The sequence below is a fragment of the Pogoniulus pusillus genome, chromosome 1 (assembly GCF_015220805.1).
Source record: "Pogoniulus pusillus isolate bPogPus1 chromosome 1, bPogPus1.pri, whole genome shotgun sequence".
NCBI lineage: Eukaryota > Metazoa > Chordata > Aves > Piciformes > Lybiidae > Pogoniulus > Pogoniulus pusillus.
Window position 1 is genome coordinate 50,575,024 of NC_087264.1, and position 27,596 is coordinate 50,602,619.

General features: G+C 47.0%; 1 protein-coding gene across 6 annotated transcripts in view; it reads left to right on the top strand.

Moving 5' to 3' along the window:
- Positions 1 to 27,596, top strand: part of LRRC4C (leucine rich repeat containing 4C) — an 802,274-nt gene that overhangs the window by 672,885 nt on the left and 101,793 nt on the right. For all 6 annotated transcript variants that reach the window (XM_064152050.1, XM_064152039.1, XM_064152069.1 and 3 more), the window contains one exon: positions 23,367 to 23,500. The gene's annotated coding sequence lies outside the window, so the exon portion shown is untranslated. The remainder of the gene's footprint in view (positions 1 to 23,366; positions 23,501 to 27,596) is intronic.

Below are 27,596 nucleotides of genomic sequence, written 5' to 3' on the forward strand. Positions count from 1 at the left end.
CTCATTAGTGAGGTGTCCGTTATCAACCCTTTCTGGGATAAGTTAGTCAGCAGCTGGTGGGAACCAAAGTCAGCATCTGCCTGTTATTATCCTTCTTCACTTTGCATTTCCACAGTTGCCCAGGGAAGCTGTGAAGGCTCCATCCTTGTAGACATTCAAAGTCAGGCTTTAATGGGATCTGAGCATAGTGGAGGCTGCAAGAAGGCTGTGGAGGGACTATTGACAAGGTGCTGTAATGACAGGAGGAGGAGGAATGGGTTTAAATTGGCAGAGGGAAGACTGAAAGTGGATGTTAGGAGGAAGTTGTTTGCAGTGAGGGTGGTGAGACACTGGCACAGGCTGCCCAGGGAGGTTATAGATCACGGAATCTTTGATCACTCTCTGTGATTCTGTGCTCTGCAACCTCCCTGGAGATGTTCAGGGCCAGGCTGGATGAGGCCTTGAGTGACCTGTTCTCATGGGAGGTGTCCCTGCCTATGGCAGGGGGTTGGAACTGGCTGAGCTTTGAGGCCCCTTCCAACCTAAGCCACTCTGTGGTTCTGTATTTTCACACTAAAGTGGTGAAACCCTGGGCCAGGTTGTCCAGAGATGTGGTAGATGTTCCATCCCTGGAATCATCCCAGATCAGGCTCTCTGGGGCTGTGAGCAACCTGCTCTAGTTGCAGATGATACAATCATAGAATTACTCAGGCTTGGAAGGGACCATGAGGATCATCCAGTTCCAACCCCCCCTGCCATGGGCAGGGACACCTCACATTAGATCAGGCTGGCCAGAGCCTCATCCAGCCTGGCCTTCAACACCTCCAGGGATGTTCTAGTGGGAGGTGTCCCTGCCCATGGCAGGGGGTTGGAACTGGCTGAGCTTTGAGGTCCCTTCCAACCTAATCCATTCTATAATTCTGTAATTCTATTTCTTTTATCACATCACAAATTTATGTGTTCAGACAGAGAGTATCTGGCTTGGGACTAATCAGCCTAGGATGCAGAACTTTGTCTTGCAGCAGCATGTGTGATGAGAGAAACAACAAATTCAGGCTCTGCTAAAAAACAAATCCACAATGGATATTTTATCTGCAGGTTAAATTGCAAGAGAAGGACAAAGTGGTGGATTATTATTATTATTATTATTATTATTGCATTGTTGTTGTTGTGGTTCATAAAAAAATAAGGGAAGAACCAAACTTGGCAGCACATTGAAGTGACCCAAGAATGTGTCATGTCTGCATTTTGAGAGGGTTGTGCTGCCATCCAGAGGGACCTTGAAAGCCTGGAGAAATGGGCTGGGAGGAACCTCTTGAAGTTGATGATGGGGATGAGGCAAAGTGCTGCATATGGGGAATCACAGACTCACAGAATGTTAGGGGCTGGAAGGGACCTCCAAAGCTCATCCAGTCCAACCCCAGCTGCCAGAGCAGGATTTCCTAGAGCAGGTCACACAGGATCACATCCAGCTGAGTTTTTAATATCTCCAGACTCCACAATCCCCCTGAGCAACCTGTGGCAGGGTTCTGTCAACCTCACAGGGAAAACATTCCTCCTTCTATTTCCATGGAACTTCTATGCCTCAGCTACCACCATTGCCCCTTGTGCTGTCATTGGGCATCACCCAGCAGAGCCTGGCTCCAGCCTCTGCCCACTCACCCTGCACATCTTTATAACCATTGATGAGTTCTTCCATCAGTCTCCTCCTCTCCCAGCAGCATAGCCACAGCTCTCCTCCTAAGGATCATATTCCACTGTCTGCAGCATCTTTGTGGCTCTGTGCTGGACTCTCAAGCAGTTCTCTGCCCAAACAACTCTTTACAAAGACTCTCATAGGCACTGCCATAATACAACAATGTTAGAGAATAGAATCATAGAATCATAGAATCATAGAATCAAGCAGGTTGGAAGAGACCTCCAAGATCATCCAGTCCAACCTAGCACCCTGCCCTATCCAATCAACTACACAGTTACAGAATCATAGAATGGATCTGCTTTGGAAAGACCTCTGAGACCATTAAGTCCAACCATCAACCACCACCATGGCCACTAAGCCATGTCTCACAGTGCTGTGTCTCCTTGTGCTGCCATTGGGCATCACCCGGCAGAGCTCCTCCGTGCACCAGCAGAGGGCTTGACACCACTCAGTGCTTTAGGCTTGAAAAAGAGCTTTAAAAGTGGAGGTTGGACTTGATCTTAGAGGTCTTCTCCAACCTTCATGAATCTGTGATTCTATGATTCCCTCTGTATATGGATACAATGCTCCCCTGTGATAGGACAAGGAGCAATGGGTGTAAGTTGCAGCAAAAGAGCTTCCACCTCGATACAAGGGGGAACTTCTTTACTGTAAGGGTTCCAGAGCACTGGCACAGAGAGGTTGTGGAGTCTCCTTCTGTGGAGCCTTTCAGGGCCTGACTGGATGTATTCCTGTGTGACCTGTGTTAGATAGGACTGTCCTGCTGTGGCGGGGTGGGGGTTGGACTCGATGATCTCTTTGGGTCTCTTCCAACCCCTGGCATCCTATGATCCTATGATAATGTAGTTAAAGTACCAGAAATGCATTATGAACTGTAGAGCTTTGCTATTCAGATTCCCAATTTGGAGACCCAAATGCATCAGGACTTCCATCAAATAGAAATGATTTCTTCCTTACAGTGCTTTTGCTGCTGCAGTTGCAGCAGGCAGCTAAGGGCTTGCTCTTCTTTTCTACCTGTTCTTAGGGAGCATTGAAAGCTGCTAGGACTGATCTCAGATAAACACTGTTAATAGGAATTTAAATCTCTAGAGGGCTGATGATCTTCCCACTGACTGCTGCTGGGGGTTGCTAGGCACCTTGAAGGGTTGACTGCCACAGCTTGCTTCGCACATGGTACTGCATATGCCACTTGCGGTCTCCGAGTAGATCAGGCTTCTACTGCTGTCACTGTAGATGATGCTCTGTGGTTTTGGGGTTGTTTTGCTGTGCCTGGAACGTGAGTGTTCTTCTCTTATAAAGTGGGGGGGAATACTGGGTTTAGCAAAAACAAGTCACTAAAGATGCAAGGAGAGGAAAGACTTCGGTGCTTTGTGTGAGAGTGATAAAAATAATTAGTCATAGAATCAGAGAGTCATGAAGATTGGAAAAGAACTCTGAGATCATCAAACCAAGCCAAGTGATCCTCCCCCTCTACTCCACACTGGAGAGACCCCACCTGGAGTAATGCGTCCTGTTCTGGAGCCCCTGGTACAAGAGGGATGTGGAGGTGCTGGAAGGTGTCCAGAGAAGGGCCATGAGGATGATCAGAGGGCTGGAGCTGCTCTGCTGTGGGGAGAGACTGAGGGAGTTGGGGCTGTTCAGTCTGGAGAGGAGAAGGCTCCAAAGTGACCTTATTGAGGCCTTCCAGTATCTGAAGAGGGCTACAAGAAGGCTGGGGAGGGACTTCTTAGGATTTCAGGTAGTGATAGGATTGGGGGAATGGAACCAAGATGGAAATGGGTAGATTCAGACTGGATATTAGAAAGAAATTCTTTAGCATGAGGGTGGTGAGACCCTGGAACAGGTTGCTCAGGGAGGTGGTGGAAGCCTCATTCCTGGAGGTGTTTAAGGGCAGGCTGGATGAGGCTCTGGACAGCCTAATCTAGTGTGAGGTGTCCCTGCCCATGGCAGGAACTGAATGATGCTTGTGGTGCCTTCCAATTCTGACTGATTCTATGATTCTCTGATCAACTTAAGACCTCCATGGCCCCTAAACCATGTCCCAAACCTTTCTTGAACACCTGCGGGGATGGTGACTCCACCACCTCCCTGGGCAGCCTGTTCCAATCCCTGACCACTCTTGCAACAAATAAATTGTTCCTCATCTCCAACCTAACCTTCCCTCGGTACAGCTTGAGGCTATTTCCTCTCATCCTGTCACATGTAATGGCCTCATTACAACCTCCTTTCGAGTGCTTTAGAATTCCCTGAACGCTGAGAGAAAGCCTCTCCCCCAACATCAAAGGAGACAATGACTGAGGGTATGTGACAGGAATCACAAATCTTCATTTTCTTCCTGGCTTTGGTAGCTCCTTGTTCGTTGTTAACAGCCCTAGTAGGTGGTACTCCCTCTTGTAAGGTGATAGAATGAGAGGAAATGGCCTGAATTGGGCTACGGGAGGTTTAGGCTGGACATTAGGAACAATTTCTTTCCTGCAAGACTGGTCAGGGGTTGGCACAGGCTGCCCAGGGAGGTGGTAGAGTCTCCATCCCTAGAGGTGTGCAAGAAACTCATGGTCATGGCACGTGGGGACATGATGTAATGAGCATGGTGGTGTTAGGTTGGTGTTTGGACTGGATGGTCTTAGAGATCTTTCCAAGTGAAACAAGGTTGTGATTCTGTGTGCATTCCCACAGCCTCCCTGCAATGCTGGCAGTACCCAGGATGCACTTACCAGCAAAACAAGCGTGTCCCCAGAGCCCGAGGGCACCCAGCTGCCCTTTTGTTCCATGTAACCTATTGCAGAACTCCTCACAGAACAGCATGCTTAGCTGCCTGGCACCTTATTGCTTTATTATTAGCCCTCAGAAAGGTCAGATGGGCTTGCCTCAAACGTATGGAGAGCAAATGCTGTCCAGAGCTGCTTCTCCTCATTTTCCCTCCACCGCGGAGACCGCCACCTATTTTCCTGAAGGTCTGCAAGAGCATTTTCGATACTGCATGGAAGATCAGAGAGCTGTTTCCAATTCCCAGGGTGGTAATCAATGAGATGTAAAATTGCAGCAGTTGGGTGCTGCCTGGAGCCTCTCCTGACAAACCTCGTTTGCTTTGTCAGGAGGCATAAAGCACTCATAGGAGCGTGGCATTAGCTCCATTGCTCGCTGACGCCAACGAGCGCAGAAAGGAACCAGCTCTTAAGGAGACATTTTCATTTGCTTAAATAACCCTGCCATGGCTGCAGTACAGCAAGAAAAAAACCTCCCTGTGCTGTGCATAGTTATTAGGGTGGGAATAGGAGCCACTAGCATCCATGTCTGATGTCAAAAAAGAAAGGCACTGAGCCCCCTGGACTAGCTCAGGAATTGTTTCCTTTCTGAAATTGCTGTGCAGGCATAGAGCAGGTCACAGAAACAGTGCAGGTAAGTTGCTGTCTTTATTCTTTTTCTTAGCATTTTGGAGATTTTGTGTGTCATTGTCTGGTGATGTCAAGGGTTAGGGTTGGGCTGGCTGCCAGAGGTTCTCTGTGTACCCTTCTACCTTCCCAAAAGGGAAGGGAAAGGGATGAAGGGAGTGAGGCTGGTGGGGTGGGGGAAAAGCTGAGCCAGCTTTAACAAAAATACTAAGGAATAGATTAAAAGGTGCACAAAGCAAGTATTGAGCCCAGCCTCTCACAGCCATAGTGTCACCACTGGCACCACTAATGCTGGGGGCAAGCACTGGGGAAGTCCCAGACTGGCCTCTGTGGCAGATGGGAAGCAGAGTCAAGAGCTAGACTTGGGAACTGGATTCAGGAATACACACAATTGGGATTGAAGGCAGAGCAGAGTCCTCCTCAGACACCAACCTTTGAAGAAGAGGCTTGACCCTGGTGATCCCTCAGCTTACTCCTGAAGGTGCAATCCTTCTTGGTCATTTGAGGGTCTACTGTCCTATGTGTGCTTCCCCACAGGTGCCACCTCTGCCTTCTTGCACCCCAAGGTGGCAGTGCCCTTGGTGTGTAGAGGAGCAAGCCTGAGGCAAAGCCTTTGTGCAGCCTAGCGCTTGGCAGGAACTCTCCCCATCAGCCTCTCCCTGCTAGAAGCAGCCACCACTTCCCCTTGCAAACCCACCCTGAGCTTCAGAAAGTGCCCTCACTGAGCTGAGAAGTCAAATCACTGAACAGGACTGTTCCAGCTCAAACCAGCACAGGTCATCACCTGGAACTTAAGGAAGATGCACTATAGAATTTACCCCATGCTTTCATAAAAGCAGAACTCTTTTGCCTTAAGTAAAATCCATGTTCTGTGTACTAGCAACTGTTAAGTCTTTGAAAGAAGCAAGCAGTCAGAATCAATTGAATTTTGAATATAGAAATTCATATAGTATCACAGAATCACAGAATGGGCTGGGTTGGAAGGGACCCCAAAGGTCATCCAGTCCAAACCCCTCTGCAGTCATCAGGGGAAGCCTCAACTAGATCAGGTTGCCTCACCTTGAATATCTCCAGGGATAGGGCCCAAATCACCTTGGTGCATCTATTTAGAAGGAAGAAATTCTCAACTCTCTATCTTTTGGAAGTATGCAGAGTATGGCATATAGGGGAAAGGAAGGGGAAAGGAAAAGAAAAGAGCAAAGGAAAGGGAAAGGAAAAGAGAGAGCAAAGGAGAGGGGAAAGGGAAAGGAAAAGAAAAGAGCAAAGGAGAGGGAAAAGGAAGGGAAAAGAAAAGGAAAAGAGCAAAGGAGAGGGAAAAGGAAGGGAAAGGGAAAGAAAGCCCCCAAATATCTTCCTCTGAATGTTGTTAGAGATGGAGCAATTGTGTATTTTAGGGCATTAGCAATGAGCAAGAAGCTTCTTGTCTGGGTCTCTGATGCAGATAACTACACTCATCCCTTATCAATTCCTTGAAGGTGTTTGGAAAATGTTCTCTTCTCTTTCCCCTTGCTCCTGGAGCAAACATCAGCTTTATATCATGGTGTTTCTCCCGACTACCTTAGCTGATAAGCAAAGCATTGAATGAATGCTTAGAAATGAGGCAGCCTGCTTCTTCTCTTAGCATAGAAATGCAGGGCTTTGCACCCTCCTACCTCAGCCTGGAACTGCCTTCCAGAACAATTTAAGGAGATTTAAAGTTTTTTCCTTCATTATAGAAGTGGTTTACCAGGACAATGAAGGGCGTTGCAAGTTTTTGCCCTGTTCTGGAACTGGTTGCCAGGACAATTAATGAGATTGCAGTTTTCTGTCTCATTCTAGAACTGCTTTCCAGGACAATTAAGGGAACTGCAGTTTCCCACCTCATTCTAGAACTGATTTCCAAAGCAGTTAAGGGGATTCAGTTTTCCCATCTCATTCTGGAGCTGATTTCTAGAACAGTTAGGGGGATTGCAATTTTCCATCTCATTCTAGAGCTGATTTCCAGGACAGTTAAGGGGATTGCCATTTTCTGTCTCATTCTAGAGCTGATTTCCAGGACAGTTAAGGGGATTGCCATTTTCCATCTCATTCTAGAGCTGATTTCCAGAGCAGTTAAGGGGATTGCCATTTTCCATCTCATTCTAGAGCTGATTTCCAGAACAGTTAAGGGGATTGCCATTTTCCATCTCATTCTAGAGCTGATTTCCAGGACAGTTAAGGGGATTGCCATTTTCCATCTCATTCTAGAGCTGATTTCCAGAGCAGTTAAGGGGATTGCCATTTTCCATCTCATTCTAGAGCTGATTTCCAGAACAGTTAAGGGGATTGCCATTTTCCATCTCATTCTAGAGCTGATTTCCAGGACAGTTAAGGGGATTGCCATTTTCCATCTCATTCTAGAGCTGATTTCCAGGACAGTTAAGGGGATTGCCATTTTCCATCTCATTCTAGAGCTGATTTCCAGAGCAGTTAAGGGGATTGCCATTTTCTGTCTCATTCTAGAGCTGATTTCCAGGACAGTTAAGGGGATTGCCATTTTCCATCTCATTCTAGAGCTGATTTCCAGGACAGTTAAGGGGATTGCCATTTTCCATCTCATTCTAGAGCTGATTTCCAGGACAGTTAAGGGGATTGCCATTTTCCATCTCATTCTAGAGCTGATTTCCAGAACAGTTAAGGGGATTGCCATTTTCCATCTCATTCTAGAGCTGATTTCCAGGACAGTTAAGGGGATTGCCATTTTCTGTCTCATTCTAGAGCTGATTTCCAGAACAGTTAAGGGGATTGCCATTTTCCATCTCATTCTAGAGCTGATTTCCAGGACAGTTAAGGGGATTGCCATTTTCTGTCTCATTCTAGAGCTGATTTCCAGAACAGTTAAGGGGATTGCCATTTTCTGTCTCATTCTAGAGCTGATTTCCAGAGCAGTTAAGGGGATTGCCATTTTCCATCTCATTCTAGAGCTGATTTCCAGGACAGTTAAGGGGATTGCCATTTTCTGTCTCATTCTAGAGCTGATTTCCAGAGCAGTTAAGGGGATTGCCATTTTCCATCTCATTCTAGAGCTGATTTCCAGGACAGTTAAGGGGATTGCCATTTTCCATCTCATTCTAGAGCTGATTTCCAGAACAGTTAAGGGGATTGCCATTTTCCATCTCATTCTAGAGCTGATTTCCAGAGCAGTTAAGGGGATTGACATTTTCTGTCTCATTCTAGAGCTGATTTCCAGAGCAGTTAAGGGGATTGCCATTTTCTGTCTCATTCTAGAGCTGATTTCCAGAGCAGTTAAGGGGATTGCCATTTTCCGTCTCATTCTAGAGCTGATTTCCAGAGCAGTTAAGGGGATTGCCATTTTCCGTCTCATTCTAGAGCTGATTTCCAGAACAGTTAAGGGGATTGCCATTTTCCATCTCATTCTAGAGCTGATTTCCAGAACAGTTAAGGGGATTGCCATTTTCCATCTCATTCTGGAGCTGATTTCCAGAACAGTTAAGGGGATTGCCATTTTCCATCTCATTCTAGAGCTGATTTCCAGAACAGTTAAGGGGATTGCCATTTTCCATCTCATTCTAGAGCTGATTTCCAGAACAGTTAAGGGGATTGCCATTTTCTGTCTCATTCTAGAGCTGATTTCCAGAGCAGTTAAGGGGACAGCAAGTTCTTACCCCATTCTAGAACTAGTTTACAGAACAATTAAGGCGATTGCTGATGATACAAAAGTGAGAGGAGAGGGGGAGGTGTCTGACACCCCTCAGGCTGTGCTGCTATTCAATGAGGTCTGAACAGGCTGGAAAACTGGACAAAGGCAAACTTCATGAAGTTCACTAAGTGCAGAGTCCTGTGTCTGGAGAGACATAATGGCAGGCACCAGTACAGGTTAGGGTTGTCCTGCTGGAAAGCAGCTCTGTGGAGAAAGAGCTTGGAGTGCTGGTGGGTAGCAAGTTCTGCATGGGGCAGCAATGTGCCCTGGTGGGCAAGAGAGCCAATGGCAGCCTGGGAGGCATCAGGGAAAGTGTGGCCAGCAGGGCTGGGGAGGTTCTTCTCCCCCTCTGCTCTGTGCTGCTGAGACCACACCTGCAATACTGTGTCCAGTTTTGGGCTCCCCAGTTCAAGAGAGACAGGGACCTGCTGGAGAGTCCAGCAGAGAGCCATGAGGATGTCTGGGGGACTTGAGCATCTCCTCTGTGCAGAGAGACTGAGAGCCCTGGGGCTGGTTAGTCTGGAGAAGAGAAGGCTGAGAGGGGATCTGATCAATGTCTGTCAAGAGCTGAGGGCTGGGGGTCAAGTGGAGGGGGCCAAGCTCTTTCGGGTGCTGCACAGCAGTAAGGCACAGAGGAGGTTTCAGCTCAGCATGAGAAGAAACTTCTTTTGAGTGAGGCTGCCAGAGCCCTGGAGCAGGCTGCCCAGAGAGGTTGTGGAGTCTCCTTCTCTGGAGCCTTTCCAACCCCACCTGGATGCACTGCTGTGTGAACTACCCTGGGTGATGCTGCTTTGGCAGGGGAGTTGGAGTGGATGTCCCTTCCAACCTCTGACATTCTCTGATTCTGAGAGTGTGATTTTTTACCTCCTTCTAGAATTGGCTTCCAGAACAGGTAAGAGTTAAGTTATGAGTGAGGTTTTACCTCATTTTAGCACTGGGTTCCAGAACAATAAAGGGTATTGAAAGTTTCTGACTCGTTCAAGAACTGGTTTCCAGAACAATTAGAGAATTACAAGCTTTATATCTTATTATAGTACTGGTTTAACAGAACAAGTAAGGGGATTGCAATCTCCTACCTCATTCTAGAAGTGCTTTGCAGAATAGTTATGGAGATTTCATGAGTTTTTTCTTCATTCTAGAAGTGCTTTGCAGAACTATTATGAAGCTTTCCATTTCTTACCCCATTCTAGAACTGGTTTCCTGAGCTACCTGTCCATTTTCTTTGCTTCATGTTGATTTTTCTAATGAACTAGAACTTCATAATTGTTTCCAGAGCAATTATGAAACTTTCCATTTTGTATCTCATTTTAGAATTGCATTGCAGAAGAATTATGAAGCTTTTGATTTTCTACCTCATTATAGAACTTGTTCCCAGACCAGTTATGAAGCTTTCCATTTTCCAGCTCATTCTAGAACTGTTTTGCAGAACAGTTAGGTAGCTTTCAATGTTCTACCTCATTCTAGAACTGCTTTGCAGAACAGTTAGGTAGCTTTCAATGTTCTACCTCATTCTAGAACTGCTTTGCAGAACAGTTATGTAGCTTTCAATGTTCTACCTCATTCTAGAACAGCTTTGCAGAACTATTATGTATCATTCAATTCCCTACTTCCTTCTAGAACTGGTTTACAGAGACATCTGCCCATTTTCTTGGCTTCATGTTGATTTTTCTAATGAACTAAAACATCATGATCGTTTCCAGAACAATTATGAAGCTTTCCATTTTCTACCTCATGCTAGAAGTGCTTTGCAGAACAATTATGAAGCTTTTGCTTTTCTACTTCATTCTAGACCTGGTTTCCAGAACAGTTATGGAGCTTTCAAATTTCTACCTCATGCTAGAAGTGCTTTGCAGAACAATTATGAAGCTTTCCATTTTCTACTTCATTCTAGAACTGGTTTCTAGAATAGTTATGAGGCTTTCCATTTTCTACCTCATTCTAGAACTGGTTTCTAGAATAGTTATGAGGCTTTCCATTTTCTACCTCATTCTAGAAGTGCTTTGCAGAACAATTATGAAGCTTTTGCATTTTCTACCCCATTCTAGAACTGGTTTCCAGAATAGTTATGAGGCTTTCCATTTTCTGCCTCATTCTAGAAGTGCTTTGCAGAACAATTATGAAGCTTTCCATTTTCTACCTCATTCTAGAACTGGTTTCCAGAACAGTTATGGAGCTTTCAAATTTCTACCTCATTCTAGACGTGCTTTGCAGAACTGTTATGAAGCTTTCCATTTTCTGCCTCATTCTAGAAGTGCTTTGCAGAACAATTACAAAGCTTTTGCATTTTCTACCTCATTCTGGACCTCTTTTCCAGAATAGTTATGAAGCTTTTTCTTTTCTACTTCATTCTAGAACTGGTTTCCAGACTAGTTATGAAGCTTTCCATTTTCTACCTCATTCTAGACCTGGTTTCCAGACTAGTTATGAAGCTTTCCATTTTCTACCTCATTCTAGAACTGGTTTCCAGACTAGTTATGAAGCTTTCCATTTTCTACCTCATTCTAGAAGCACATTGCAGAACAATTATGAAGCTCCCCATTTTCTACCGCATTCTAGAACTGGTTTCCTGAGCTATCCATTTTCTTTGCTTCATGTTGATTTTTCTAATGAACTAGAACTTCATATTTTTTTCCAGAACAATTATGAAGCTTCCCATTTTCTACCTCATTCTAGAAGTGCTTTGCAGAAGTATTATGAAGCTTTCCATTTCCTATCTCATTCTAGACCTGGTTTCCTGAATAGTTATGGAGCTTTCAATTTTCTACCTCATTCTAGAAGTGCTTTGCAGAACTGTTATGAAGCTTTTGCATTTTCTACCTCATTCTAGAAGTGCTTTCCAGAATAGTTATGAAGCTTTCTATTTTCTACCTCATTCCACAAGTGCTTTGCAGAACAATTATGAAGCTTTTGCTTTTCTACTTCATTCTAGAACTGGTTTCCAGAACAGTTATGGAGCTTTCCATTTTCTGCCTCATTCTAGAAGTGTTTTGCAAAACTATTATGAAGCTTTTGCTTTTCTACTTCATTCTAGACCTGGTTTCTAGAACAGTTATGGAGGTTTCCATTTTCTACCTCATTCTAAAAGTGCTTTGCAGAACAATTATGAAGCTTTCCATTTTTCTACCTCATTCTAGACCTGGTTTCCAGACTAGTTATGAAGCTTTCCATTTTCTACCTCATTCTAGAACTGGTTTCCAGACTAGTTATGAAGCTTTCCATTTTCTACCTCATTCTAGACCTGGTTTCCAGACTAGTTATGAAGCTTTCCATTTTCTACCTCATTCTAGAACTGGTTTCCAGACTAGTTATGAAGCTTTCCATTTTCTACCTCATTCTAGAACTGGTTTCCAGACTAGTTATGAAGCTTTCCATTTTCTACCTCATTCTAGAAGTGCTTTGCAGAAGTATTATGAAGCTTTCCATTCCCTATCTCATTCTAGAACTGGTTTCCTGAGCTACCTGTCCACTTTCTTTGCTTTTCCTAATGAATGAGTAGGAATAAAAAGGCAACATCGTTGCCATTTCCAGGCTTCCACAAATTGCATTAGGCTTCTTGGCAGTGATGAAAAAAAAAGAGAGTAGTAAATCCTAAATGTCATTTAAAATTGGGATTGTGCCACAGCTTAGGGATGTCTGCCTCACATATTCCAGCTACTTTCACAACTAGCAAGTCAGCAGAATGAGAGTGTTCATCTCGTGGCTGAATTGTATGATGCACGTTTAGGAAAATACAGGATTTGGAGGTAATTATAGGACCAGAGAATGGTTTAGGTTGGAAGGGACCTCAAAACTCATCCAGTTCCAAACCCCTGCCATAGGCAGGGACACCTCCCACTAAAACAGGTTGCTTGAGTCCTCATCCAGACTGGTCCTGAACACCTCCAGGGAGGGAGCAGCCACAATCTCCCTGGGCAACCTCTGCCAGTGTCTCACCACCCTCACTGCAAACAACTTCTTCCTAACAGCCACTTTGAATCTCCTCTCTGCCACTTTAAACCCATTCCTCCTTGTCCTGTCATTACAAGACCCTGTCAATAGTCACTCTCCAGCCTTCCTGTAGCTCCCTTTCAGACACTGGAAGGTAATGCAGCTGGTAAGAACTGGAGAGCTGGATGTGTTGGGATCAGTGTCTCCACACGATTGTGTCAGGAGCTCATTTGGTGTAACTCAGCATTTGTGTGGTCTGGGCCACAGTTTGGGGGGAAATGTGACAGGGAGGATGGGGAGAGGGATCAGCAAGAGAATTATAGAATCATAAATTGGTTGAGGTTGGAAGGGACCTCAAAGCTCAGCCAGTTCCAACCCCCCCACCATAGGCAGGGACACCTCCCACTAGAACAGGTCGCTCAAGACCTGGCCTTGAGCATCTCCAGGGAGGGAGCAGCCACAGCCTCCCTGGGCAACCCGTTCCTGTTCTCCTAAGGCCAGTCACATACAGATGTGTCACAAGCATGGTTTTCTTGAAACTTCTCTTTCTGAAGTCTGAGAGCAAGGTAATTGTTGCATTTTTGAGGGGTTTGTGGTTTTGTTTTTTTTTACTAGCTTGGATACAAAATTCTGCTTCCCAAGTTGAAATATGGCTTTGTTATGACAGAATCACAGAATTAACCAGGTTGGAAAAGACCTCTAAGATCATCAAGTCCAACTTATCACTTAACCCTTCTAATTAACTGAACCATGGTACCAAGTGCCTCATCCAGCCTCCTCTGAAACACCTATGTTACATATTAGCTAATGAACAAATTTTATAGCTGGAGAGCACTTTGGGGGGAAAAAATAAAGGGGGGGGAAGGGAAACTCAGAGCTTTTGGGATGTTTAGTTTCATATTTATCTTTATATTGTTGCAGCAAAAATCAGTTTCCTATTTTGCTATTTTGATGAGGTCCTGCTTTGTGGAGCTACAGGATCACAGAAGGGTTTGGGTTGAAAGAGACTTTTATATGTCATCTAGTCCAAACCCACTGCAGTCAGCAGGGGCATCCAAGTTGCTCACAGCCCAAGGCCACAGTGGTTCCAGGGTTAGGGCATCTCCCACCTCTCTGGGAAACCTGGGCCAGGGTTTAGACCAGCCTAGGGGTAAATAATTCCTTCCTGCTATCCAGTCTAAATTGGTTTAAAACCATCACCCCTTGTTCTGGCACAGTAGGGTCTGCTGTCTGTCTCCAGCTTACTTGTAGAGCCCTTTAAGCACTGAAAGACCACCACAAGGTCTCTCTGGAGCCTTCTCTTCTCCAAGCTGAACAACACCAACTCTTTCAGCCTGGCCTCACAGCAGAGGGCTTCCAGCCCTTGAATCCTAATTGTGATCTCCTCTAGACCTTCTTCAATGGGGCCATGTCCCTCTTGTGTTAAGTCTCCAGAGCTGGATGCAGCATTTCAGGTCAGGTCTCCCCTGAGTGTTGTATGTAAGTGATCATTTGAATGTAGTGGTTTGAGTGATTTGGAAAGTTCAGAGCTCTTTGTCCCTGGAACCATTCTTTTATTCTTTGCACTCAGGGTTTCAGTGCAGCTGCTGCCTGGTGTTGTTGAATACCAGAGTGTCACAGAATCACAGAATTAACCAGCTTGGAAAAGACCTTTGAGACCAATCTATTGATTTGGAGACAACATGAGATAATTTCTCACCCAAGATTTGGGTTTTTTTCCCCCATTCTCCTTTCCCCTTTCCCCCTTCTCTTTTCCTCTTTTCCCCTTCTCCTTTCTCCTTTCCCCCTTCTCTTTTCCCCCTTCTCCTTTCCCCCTTCTCCTTTCCCCTTTCCCCCTTCTCCTTTCCCCTTTCCCCCTTCTCCTTTCCCCTTTCCCCCTTCTCCTTTCCCCCTTCTCCTTTCTCCTTTCCCCCTTCTCCTTTCCCCTTTCCCCCTTCTCCTTTCCCCTTTCCCCCTTCTCCTTTCCCCTTTCCCCCTTCTCCTTTCCCCTTTCCCCCTTCTCCTTTCCCCTTTCCCCCTTCTCTTTTCCCCCTTCTCCTTTCCCCTTCTCCCTTTCCCCCTTCTCCTTTCCCCTTTCCCCCTTCTCCTTTCTTCTTTTCCCCCTTCTCCTTTCCTCTTTTCCCCCTTCTCCTTTCCTCTTTTCCCCCTTCTCCTTTTCCATTTCCCCCTTCTCCTTTCCCCTTTCCCCCTTCTCCTTTCCCCTTTTCCCCTTCTCCTTTCCCCTTTCCCCCTTCTCCTTTCCCCCTTCTCCTTTCTCCTTTCCCCCTTCCCCCTTCTCATTTCCCCTTTCTCCTTTCTCCTTTCCCCCTTCTCCTTTCCCCTTTCCCCCTTCTCCTTTCCCCTTTCCCCCTTCTCCTTTCCCCTTTCCCCCTTCTCCTTTCCCCTTTCCCCTTTCTCCTTTCCCCTTTTCCCCTTCTCCTTTCCCCTTTCCCCCTTCTCCTTTCTCCTTTCCCCCTTCCCCCTTCTCATTTCCCCTTTCTCCTTTCTCCTTTCCCCCTTCTCCTTTCCCCTTTCCCCCTTCTCCTTTCCCCTTTCCCCCTTCTCCTTTCCCCTTTCCCCCTTCTCCTTTCTCTTTCCCCCCTTCTCTTTTCCCCCTTCTCTTTTCCCCCTTCTCCTTTCCCCTTTCCCCCTTGTCCTTCTCGCCCTTCTCCTCCCCCTACCCCACTGTGCTTCACTTCAGCCAGATTGAATTTAGCAGGTGACAAAGTTGGCAGCAGTTTATTTCTTTTGCTGTATTTCAAAGGCTGGGCAACACTCTTGGATGTTCTTCCCCTCACTCTCTTCTCTCTCTGCCTGTGACTCTCACACTGTGTGGTAGCAGCGCAGCAGGGACGAAAGCAAACCCAAATGCATATTTGTGTCTACAGCACCAAAAAAAAAAGTGTATTTATAGAGGAACAAATCAGGTCAAATCTTTCACAGGGAGGAAAAAGAAACAGATAAATAAAGCAGCCATTTGTCAGAGGAGTATCTGCAGACAATGATTATTAGTTAATGGAAATAGAGGGGGATAGTGGGGAGGAGTTTTCTAATGACACCTTGTAAACACAGCCAGGCAGTCACATGAAAAAAGCACTAGACCTGTTTCTTACCCTGTGGTGTGGCTCTGAAATGAATCACTCACAGCTCTTCCTTGGTTAGGCTGAAGAAGACAAATGGCCTAGAAGATTGGTTCAGCATGGATTAACCCCTTTATTGATTAGAGATACAAAAACAGTGCCAATCAATAGATTTGGTTTGAAAAAGAAGAGGCTGAGGGGAGACCTTGTTGCTGTCTACAGCTACGTGAAGGGACATTGTGGAGAGGCTGCTGCTGGGCTCTGCTCATGGGTAATTTGAGACAGAACAAGTGGGAAATGGCCTCAAGCTGAGGCTGGAGAGGTTTAGATTGGACATAAGGAAAAAAGAGAGTGGTCAGGGAGTGGAATGAGCCACCCAGGGAGGGGGCTGGATGTGTTTAAGGGTGGTTTGGATGTGGTGCTTAGGGCTATGGTTTAAGGTGAATCTTGTAGATTGGGATTCTAGGTTGGACTTGGTGATCCTGAGGGGCTTTGCCAACCTGGATGTTTCTGTGATTTCTGTGATAGTAGAAGGAGATGAGCAAAATTTTTTGTCCACAGCAGATCACATAGAGAAGCTGAGGGTATGGGTTTGGAAAAGGAATTTCCACCTTCACTCCAGATGGTTTTGGAGAGAGGGCCCTGCTGAGTTACCTAATATCCATCTGCTTAACTCCAGGCCAGAAGTGCAGAAGTATTAACATCTCAGACATGCAACTATGCTTTGTTTTGTTTCCATCTGGCATTGGTGAAAGAGGAAAAGTGAGGAGCACAGTGCACACAGAAATTCCAAGTCTCATGCAGGAGAACCATCCTTACTCAGAAGTTTGCTAAACTAAAAGATGAGGAGGGGGTGAGGGTGGAAAAATGTAGTTGTGGCCTTGCAATAAAGAATGAAGGTTTATAGAGGTTTGGCTGATGTTAAAAAAATGCTAAGCATCTAAAATAAAACAGAGCAGAATATGTCAGTGACTGAAGGGATGAAAACTGGCAAGGAATCACCAAAAGAAAACCCCACCAGGAGCTGGTTTTACTGCACTGTGAGTCAGCACTTACTCAGAGGGGAGATTTCTCTTAGCTTCATGGTTACTGGTAGCACAGAATTGATGTGTGTTTGTCTTTCTGTGTGTAAGAAACTCTCCAGAGTAGCATTTTCTCTCTGTGCCTTAGTAGCATTTTCTCTCTGTGCCTTCTAGGAGTGTAGAAATTCTTCTGTGAACTCAGCACAGTTGTGCTTTTGCTGTCATTAACTTTTAACCTTACCTGTTACCTATGGTGTAAACACTCAGGGCTCACAAATGTTTGCATTAAGAGCTTACAGGAGATTTCAGTTCATAAATGAAAGAATCTCATGCTGTTTCTCCAGCAGCTCCATGAAGGAGGAGCTTGGAGTACTGGGGGACAATGTTATCCATGGGTCAGCAATGTGCCTTTGTGGCTAAGAGGGCCATTGGGATCCTGGGATGCAATAGGGAGAGTGTGACAAGCAGATCAAGAGGAGTCCTCCTCCCCCTTTACTCTGCCCCACCTGGAGTATTGTGTGAAGTTCTGGGCTCATGAGTTCAAGATGGACAGAGATGTGCTAGAGAGTGTCCAGTGGAGGCTCCAAGGATGCTGAAGAGCCTGCAGCACTGCCTGATGAGGAGAAGCTGAGAGCCCTGGGGCTGTTGAGTCTGCAGAGGAGAAGGCTGAGAGGGAGCTGAGCAATGTCTGTCAAGAGCTGAGGGCTGGGGGTCAGGAAGGAAGGCACAGGGACAGCCTCTGCTCACTTGTGCCCTGCCATAGGACAAGGGATGGAAACTGCAGCACAGGAAGCTGCAGCTCAAGAAGAGGAAGAACTTCTTTGCTGTAAGGGTGAGAGAGCAGTGGCACAGGCTGCCCAGAGAGGTTGTGCAGTCTCCTTCTCTGGAGCCTCTGCAGCCCTGTCTGGATGTGTTCCTGTGCCACTTGCACTGGATTCTCTGGTCCTGCTGTGGCAGGGGGGTTTGTACTGGAAGCTCTGCAGAGATCCCTTCCAACCCCTAACCTCCTGTAGTCCCCTGGCAGCATGTCTCTGGGGTTACTTTTTTTCCTTAAAGAAGATTTCCTTTCACTGCAGTTTTTTCATCCCTTTACAATCTTGAATGAATCCCTGATTACAGCTCCAGTAAGTTTGTGCTAATTATTCTTGTATTAGTTAAACAGAAAATATGTAAAAGGTTTTAGAACTAATTTTCATCAGTCACTGACCTAAGCTTGAAGCAAAATCAGTGAACTTGAAATGGGGAGCTGAGCATTGGATTCATATTGTTGATTGCTTTCAGAAGGCTTCTTGCAGTTCTCCTTGGTGAGTTACCCAAGCAAAGATGATCCTTTTAGATTAAGAATAATTCTCCTTCCATCCTTTCCCCACTAAGACTTCATGCTCCTTGCATTGTTCTTTCTCCAAACCTTCTCAAACTTCTCTTTGAATCACAAACTGGCAAAGATTTGGGATGGACCTCTGGGACTCACCTTGTTCAACCCCTTGTTAAAGCAAGGTTACCCAGAGCAGCTTGCCCAGGATCACAGGGTCTGGTTGGGTTTGGTTAGGACTCCACAACCTTTCTGGGCAGCCTGCTCCAAGATTCCAGCACCCTTACAGCAAAGAGGTTTGCCCTCATTGTATAATGGAACTTCCTGGGGCTTTTTAGCATGGAGTAGAGGAACCTGAGGGGTGACTTCATCAATGTTGATACAGATGTGCAGGGTGAGTGCCAGGAGGCTGGAACCAGGCTCTGCTGGGTGATGCCCAATGACAGCACAAGGGGCAGCGGTGGAAGCTGAGGCATAGGAAGTTCCATGGAAACAGGAGGAGGAATTTTTTCCCTGTGAAGGTGACAGAAGCCTGAAAGAGGCTGCCATGGGGAGTTGTGGAGTCTCCCTCTCTGGAGGCATTCCAAACCTGCCTGAATGTGTTTCTGTGTGACCTGCTGTAGGTGCTCCTGCTCTGGCAGGGGGTTTGGAACTGAATGAGCTTTTGAGGTCCCTTCCAGCCCCTGACATTCTGTGATCCTGTGATTCCTAAGTTCCAATTTGTGCTCATTGCCCCTTTTCATGTCACTGAGCACCACAGAAAAGAATCTGCTGCCATCCTCTTGCCCTCCTTTCAATGTTGATCAGCACTGAGAAGATCCTTCTCAGACTGCTCTTCTCCAGGCCAAACAGACCCAAGTCCCTCAACCTTTCCTCCTCACAGAGGTGCTCCAGGCTCCTCAGCATCTTTATAGCCTAGAACTGGACCCAGTACTTTAGATGTAGCCTCAGTAGGGCAGGGTAGAGGGAGAGGAGAATCTTCCTTGACCTGCTGGCCATACTCTTCTTAATGCATCCCAGGGGACCATTTGTCTTCTTGGCCACAAGAACACTCTGCTGGTTCAAATTGATTTTGCTGCTGTCCATATCCAGAAAGCTAAATCATTTTGCATCTCCCTCTTTTATTTTGAGAAGCAAAGGAAAGGAGGAAGGTGACCAAAAGGGTAGATCTCTTTGGTTTGCCTTTTTTGGTACCTCCCTTCCTTTGAAAGTATAAATCAGATGTGTTTTTTTCCAGTCTAAATGTACCTAATTATAGTCTTTGAAATTTGGGACAGGGATGCTTGCAACTTCTCTTTCCTTCTCTCTCAAGAGGCTTTGTTTGTTCTGCTTTTCACTTGTTTTCAGAGGTTTTTCTTTGGTAGCTGCTTTGGCATGATTCCCAATTTATTCCTTCTGTAGGAAAGCCTTTACACAGCATCACAGCATGGCAGGAATCATCACAGCACTTGAGATCATTGAGTCCCAACCACCTGCAGGTCCACCTAGAGCAGGCATCCTGGCCTGCCTCAGGCATGGTGTGGCCAGCAGGAGCAGGGAGGTCATTCTGCCCCTGTACTCTGCACTGGTTAGACCACACCTTGAGTGCTGTGTTCAGTTCTGGGCCCCCCAGTTTAGGAGGGACATTGAGATGCTTGAGCGTGTCCAGAGAAGGGCAACGAGGCTGGGGAGAGGCCTTGAGCACAGCCCTACGAGGAGAGGCTGAGGGAGCTGGGATTGGTTAGCCTGGAGAAGAGGAGGCTCAGGGCAGACCTTATTGCTGTCTGCAACTACCTGAGGGGAGGTTGTGGCCAGGAGGAGGTTGCTCTCTTCTCTCAGGTGGCCAGCACCAGAACAAGAGGACACAGCCTCAGGCTGTGCCAGGGGAGATTTAGGCTGGAGGTGAGGAGAAAGTTCTTCCCTGAGAGAGTCATTGGACACTGGAATGGGCTGCCCGGGGAGGTGGTGGAGTCGCCGTCCCTGGAGCTGTTCAAGGCAGGACTGGACGTGGCACTTGGTGCCATGGTCTGGCCTTGAGCTCTGTGCTAAAGGGTTGGACTTGATGATCTGTGAGGTCTCTTCCAACCTTGGTGATACTGTGATACTGTGATACTGTGACTGCACAGGAACCCTGTGCAGGTGGGTTTTGAATGTCTCCAGAAACACATCTCTGGGTAGTTTGCTCCAGTTCTCCATCAGCCTCAAAATCATGGAATGAAACAGGTTGGAAGAGACCTCCAAGATCAGCCAGTCCAACCTAGCACCCAGCCCTAGCCAGTCAACCAAACCATGGCCCAGGGAGGTGGTGGAGGCACTATGCCTGGAGGTGTTCAAGCAAAGCCTGGCTGAGGCACTTAGTGCCATGGTCTGGTTGACTGGACAGGGCTGGGTGCTAGGTTGGGCAGGATGATCTTGGAGGTCTCTTCCAACCTGATTGATTCTATGATTCTATTACAGCTAACACTTATTTATTGAGGTTGTAGTGAGGTGGGGGTCAAGCTCTTTACCCTGGTAACAAGTGATAGGACAAAAGGAAACATCTTTAATTTGCAGCAGGGGAAGGTTTAGGTTGGATATTAGACAAAATTTCTTCACTGGTGGGGTTCTAGAACATGGCAACAGACTCCCCCAGACAGGTGGTTGAATCCTCAGCCCTGGAGGCGTTTCAGAGAGGCAGAAATGTGAGTGACATAGTTTAGCACCAGACCTGGCAGATAAGAGTTGAACTCAATGATCTTAAAGGGCCTTTTCCAAACAAAATGATTCTGTGATTCGTTGGCTGAAATGGGGATTTGGTGTGGTGCAGCCAGGTAGAGCTTGAAAATGATTTCACAGGATCTACACCAAGGGACACTGTGGAGAGGCTGCTGCTGGGCTCTTCTCACAGGTAACTGGAGACACAACAAGGGGGAATGGCCTCAAGCTGAGGCTAGGGAGGTTTAGATTGGACATTAGGAAAAAGTTTTTCACAGAGAGAGTGGTCAGGGACTGGAATGAGCTGCCCAGGGAGGTGGTGGAGTCACCCACCCTGGATGTATTTAAGGTTGGCAAAGCCCCTCAGCATCACCAAGTCCAACCCAGAACCCTACTCTACAAAGACCACCCTAAAACATGGCCCTAAGTACCACATCCAGACCACCTTTAAACACACCCAGGGTTGGTGACTCCACCACCTCCCTGGGAAGCACATTCCAATGTCTGACCACTCTTGCTGGGAAAAGATTATTCCAAATATCCAGGCTAAACCTACCCAGTGGCAGCTTGAGGCCATTCCCTCCTGTTCTGTCACAAATGCCCTCTGAGAAGAGACCAGCACCAACCTCTCCACAATATCCCTTTGGGTGGCTGCAGACAGCTATGAGGTCTGCCCTCAGCCTCCTCTGTTTCACACTAACCATCCCCATCCCCCTCAGTCACTCCTCATCAGATTTATTCTCCAGACCCTTCCCAGCTTCCTTGCCCTCCTCTGCACTCTCTCCAGCACCTCCACATCTTTCTTGTAATGAGGTGCCCCAAACTGAACACAGCACTCAGGGTGTGGCCTCAGCAGAACAGAGTCCAGGGGCACAATCCCCTCCCTGCTCCTGCTGGACACAGCATTTCTGATGCTAGCCAGGATGCCTTTGGCTTTCTCTGCCAGCTGGGCACACTGCTCACACCAAAAAAGGCTTTATTTATGATTTAGTGTCATTGCTGATTCTTAAACCTTTGCCTTGTTTTCATTTCCACCACGAAGTGCCTCCAGGACTCCAGAGGGGGGGAGTTTCTGATGCTAGAATACTTTGCCCTATTTTCCTGCTCTTAACACCAGGGAAAGACTTAATTTCTACCACCAGACCCTTGATGGTGAAGGTAGTCATTACAGACACAGAGCAGTAATGCAGCCACCCCCAGCCCCTCTTGCTGTGACTGCTGAGCATGCCAAAACAGAAGCATTTGATATGCAAGATTAGGTGATCGCAGCTTTGGCTAATTGCTGCTTTGGAAAGCTCTGCTTATTTTTGTGTCTTAAAGACTTGCCATGGATTGCCACATTGGGTCATCTGATCCAACCTTTTTAGGTAACTGCATAATTTAAACAGAACCATAACGTTGGAAAAGACATCTAAGGTCATCAAGTCTAACCTTCTGTCCTCTTCCTCCTCCTCTCCTTCCTTCAGCTTCTCCAAATCGTTCTCCAGGGTATTCCCCTCTGGGTTCATTCAGGGGTTGAGACATGCTGGGGCTCCAGATCAGTCCTAGGTCCTTGGTTGGGTCCCTGGGGACTCTTGGTGGGGGCACTGAGTGAGTGCAGATGGACCAGTGCCTGGACAGGCAGAGGCTCATGGCTGCAGAGGGGCTGGAGGGATTAGTTCAGCAGCTGTGTGGCTCTGCCTGGCTCCTGCCTACAGTGGTGGTGGCAGCAGCTGACCCTGGAAGCTCAAACACCTGAATCCAGCCAGGGTCAGTCCTCTGACACCTCCTGACAGTCAACACTGCCCAAGCAGGCACTCAGGGGACCCTTCCCTCACACACATCCTGTATCCTAAGGCAGGAGTCACTGAGGTCTCACTCCCTCTCTGTCCCACTTGCCTGTGGGAGGTGGCTTCAGGGTCCCTCCCCACCCCCTAATCTGTAACCCACTCCCTTGGTTGTTCCTGGTTCTTTCATCCCTCCAGGTCAACCCAGCCTGTAGTCTCAGGGACCTTCCATTCTTGTACTCCTGCTTTCAGACAACTTTGTTAGATGCTTCTTCAGTCACCCCCTTTTCCTCCCCACCCTTCCAACTGCAGTGCCAGTGGAGGTGGGGAACACAAGGCCATGGAACAACAAAGACACCAAAGGCATGGCTGGTCTGGGAATGGTCAGGCAGGAATCAAGATTTGTCCCCCCAAAAAGGAGACAGGACTGGGGGCCCAGCTGAAAAATGTATGTGCAGGAAATGCCAGAATCTGGCAGCATTTCAGAAGGTAAAAGGAGTTAATTCTCCTGCACACTGGCATGTGCCAGCTGGGAGGTTACCAGCAGACCATGGGCACGGTGCCCTCACGTCAGGCCTCACTTTCTCTTGGGGACTGTGAATGGCACCTCCAGAAGAACTCCAAAGAGGAAACAGACAGAAATGGGCAGGAAGAGAAGGAACCAAAAACCTTTCAGATGTAGCTCTTTAGGTTGCCTCTGTGTGTGTGACTGGTGCTGGAGGTGTCAGGTTTGCCCAGGGTACAACTTCCTTCTCCAGCAGCAGCTCCATAGCATTTCTGTGACTAATCACACTTCAAATGATGTCTCGAGAAGCTTTCATTGCTGCATCACAGTTGTTCAATATGTTTCTTCTACAGGGTGGATGCTGTGAGGGGATTCCAGGCAGCTGTGTGGAACAATCTCCCGTGGGCTAGTAGGATGAGAAGGTCCAAGGGTAGCCTGGGAAACGAGGAGCAGCATCACCTCCCAAGACTGTACACCCACTGAAAAGGTAAGTCCTGCCAGGCTGTTGTTCTGCACTCAGCTTTCAGGCTCCAGGGGTAGCACGGCTGGAATACATGGGAGAAAAGTGGTTGAGCATGGTAAGCACAGACCTCTGATCTTGTCTGAGCCTCCTGAAAATCTTCAAGGAGCTCCCAAAACCTCACTAGGATCCAACTCTGTTCCCTTCTGGGAGTCTGTATCTCAAAGAGGTTTTTTGTCTTTCTGTGAGGGAGAAGTTGGGAGTCTATCTCAGAGAGGTTTGCTTGTCTCTCTGTGAGGGAGGACTTGGAGTCCAATTCAGAAAGGTTTGCTTGTCTGTCTATGAGGGAGAAGTTGGGAGTCTCTCTCAGGGAGGTTTGCTTGTCTCTCTGTGAGGGAGAAGTTGGGAGTCTCTCTCAGAGAGGTTTGCTTGTCTCTCTGTGAGGGAGAAGTTGGGAGTCTCTCTCAGAGAGGTTTGCTTGTCTCTCTGTGAGGGAGGACTTGGAGTCTAACTCAGAGAGGTTTGCTTGTCTCTCTGTGAGGGAGGACTTGGAGTCTAACTCAGAGAGGTTTGCTTGTCTCTCTGTGAGGGAGGACTTGGAGTCTAACTCAGAGAGGTTTGCTTGTCTCTCTGTGAGGGAGAAGTTGGGAGTCTATCTCAGAGAGGTTTGCTTGTCTCTCTGTGAGGGAGAAGTTGGGAGTCTATCTCAGAGAGGTTTGCTTGTCTCTCTGTGAGGGAGAAGTTGGGAGTCTATCTCAGAGAGGTTTGCTTGTCTGTCTATGAGGGAGAAGTTGGGAGTCTAACTCAGAGAGGTTTGCTTGTCTGTCTATGAGGGAGAAGTTGGGAGTCTATCTCAGAGAGGTTTGCTTGTCTCTATGTGAGGGAGAAGTTGGGAGTCTATCTCAGAGAGGTTTGCTTGTCTCTCTGTGAAGGAGAAGTTGGGAGTCTGTATCTCAGAGAGGTTTTCTTATCTTATCAAGGGCCTCTTAGAGAATGCAAATCACAAGCTGAAAGCAGCCTTCCCAGAAGTTCCTTCTGAAGCCTAAAGCTGGTGAAAGTGGCAGCTTCTCAGTCAGGCAACAATTTGGCACAACAAAATGTTTTCTCACAGGGAGTTTGTGGCTTTATGTTTAACCATACATGATCTTGGGTGGTTGGTTGGTTGGTTTGCTTCAGTCTGACCTTTCAGGCTTCACTGTTGGGTCTGTAGAGACTCTTTCTGCCCTGAACCATTAACTGTGAGTCTGTAGAGACTTTCTGCCTTCAACCCTTAGTTATGGGTCTGTAAAGACTCTCTTTCTGCCCTCAACCCTTAACTGTGAGTCTGTAAAGACTTTCCTTCTGCCCTCAACCCTTAAATATGGGTCTGTAAAGATTATCTCTTTGCCCTCAACTCTTAGCTATGGCTCTGTAAAGATTCTTTCTGCCCTCAACCCTTAAATATGGGTCTGTAAAAATTGTCTCTCTGCCCTCAACTCTTAGCTGTGGTTCTGTAAAGACTCTATTTCTGCCCCCAACCCTTAAATGTGGGTTTGTAGACACTCCCTTTCTGCCTTCAACCCTTAAAATGTGGGTCTGTAGAGACTCTCTTTCTTCCCTCAACCTTTAGCTATGGGTGGGTTTGCTGCTAGCATTTCAGAAGTCCAAGGCAATGTGGAAACTCAGATCTGTCATCTTTCAGGTTTAGCTGTAGTGAGTCTTCCTTTGTGTTAAGACGTTGAGTTGAGCCCTAAAGTGCCAGGACATTAACTTTCACTGCTGTTCCAAAAGCTCAGCTCTTTGGTGGTGTACTTCTGAGCCCAGCTGACTTCCACTACTTCCATGCTCTGCAAATATTTATTGGTCCTCAACTGAAATAAAGTTGGGCTGAAGAATGTTTTGTCCACTCATCCTCCACCCGTGTTACTTGGTGAGACTGACTTATATTGCTTTAATTTGGGGATGTTCCTTAATGTATGCACAGTGTATGATTATTCCCAATGGGAAATCACACTGGTAGAGAGAAAAATGAGATTTGTGATGCAAAAGTATTCTTAAGATTCTATTCCCACAGCTCATGAAGCATCAAAAAAACCCCAAACCAACAAACAAAAGAAACAGTCCCAAAAACCAAACACAAACAAACAACAAAGAAAGAAAAAGAAGTCAAACAAACAAAAAAACCCCAAAACAATCCAAAACCAAACCAAAAAAAGCTCCAGGAAGGTAGATCACAGAATCACAGCATCACAGGATGTCAGGGGCTGGAAGGGACCTCCAAAGCTCAGCCAGTCCAACGCCCTGCCAGAGCTGGAGCACCTAGAGCAGGTCACACAGGAACACATCCAGGTACCCAGCAGAGCCTGGCTCCAGCCTCTGCCCACTCACCCTGCACATCTTTCTCACCATGATTGAGGTCACTCCTCAGGCTCCTCCTCTCCCAGCAGCACAGCCACAGCTCCCTCAGGCTCTCCTCCCAAGGAAGATCTTTCACTGTCTTCAGCATCTTTGTGGCTCTGAGCTGGACTCTCTCAAGCAGTTCTATGTCCCTCTTGAACTGGGGGGCCCAGAACTGGACACAGTACTCCAGATGCAATCTCACTAGGGCAGAGTAGAGGGAGAGTAGAACCTCTCTTGACCTACTAAAAACAGCCCTCCTAATCCACCCTAGAATGGCATTGACCTTCTTGGCCACCAGAGCACATTGCTGGCTGGTCAACCTCCCACCCACTAGGACCCCCCAGGTCCTTTTCCCCTTCACTGCCTTCCAACAGGTCAGTCCCCAAGCTACACTGCTCCCTGGGGTTGCTCTTTCCCAGGTGCCAGACTCTCCCCTTGCCCTTGCTCAATTTCATTTAATCTCTTCCTGCCCAACCCTCAGCCTGCCCAAGTCTGGCTGGATGGCAGCACAGCCTTCTGCTGTGGCAGCTTCTCCACCCAGTTTGATGCCATCAGCAAACTTGCTGGCAGTGCCCTCTGTGCCCTCATCCATGTCACTGATGAATGTATTGAACAGAACTGGTCCCAGTAGTGATCCCTGAGAGACTTCAGTCGTTAAAGGTCTCCAACAAGATGCAATGACTCCTTCACCTCCCTGGGCAGCCTGAGCCAATTCTTGCAGTGAAGGAATTTTTTCCCTAATCTCCAAACCAAACCTACCCTGACACAATTTCAGATCAAATCCTAGATCTAATTTAAATTTATATATTTATAGTCATATTTAAGTTTACATGATAGGACAAGAGACAAGGGATGGAAACCACAGCATAGGCAGTTCCACCTCAACATATAAAAGAACTCTCCTAGTGAGACCACATCTGGAATACTGCTTCTTCTTCTAGGCTTCCCAGTTCAGGAGGGACAGGGATGTGTTGGAGAGAGTCCAGTGAAGCCTACAGGGCTGCTAAGGGGACTGGAGCTTCTCTTTTATGAGAAGAAGCTAAGAGCCCTGAGGCTGTTCAGTCTGCAGAGGAGAAGGCTGAGAGGGGAGCTGAGCAATGTCTATCAAGAGCTGAGGGCTGGGGGTCAGGAGGGAAGGCACAGGGACAGCCTCTGCTCACTTGTGCCCTGCCATAGGACAAGGGCAAGGGATGGAAACTGCAGCACAGGAAGCTGCAGCTCAGCATGAGGAAGAACTTCTTTGCTGTAAGGGTGAGAGAGCAGTGGCACAGGCTGCCCAGAGAGGCTGTGCAGTCTCCTTGTCTGCAGCCTTTGCAGCCCTGTCTGGATGTGTTCCTGTGCCACCTGTGCTGGATTCTCTGCTCCTGCTGTGGCAGGGGGCTTGGACTGGAAGCTCTGCAGAGGTCCCTTTAAACCCCTAGTATCCTGGGACCCTGTGAACATAACCATTCTTTGGCACAATTTAAAGCCATTGCCTCCCATTCTATCACCTAATACTAGGGAGAAGAGCCCAAAGTTAACCTCCCTCTGACCTTCCTTCTAGGCAGCCTTTAGACAAAATTGCACCAATTGGTTTGGGGCACCTTGCTCTAACCAGAAGACAAGAGAAGCTTACCTAGGTTTGGAAGTTTAAATCTTCTGTGATTCTATCTATTAAACTTCACTGGTCTGCCTTCCAGGCTTTATAAAAGTGGCAAAATAATACCCAAGCCTCAGGGCAAATATAGAAAGAAACTGAAATTAG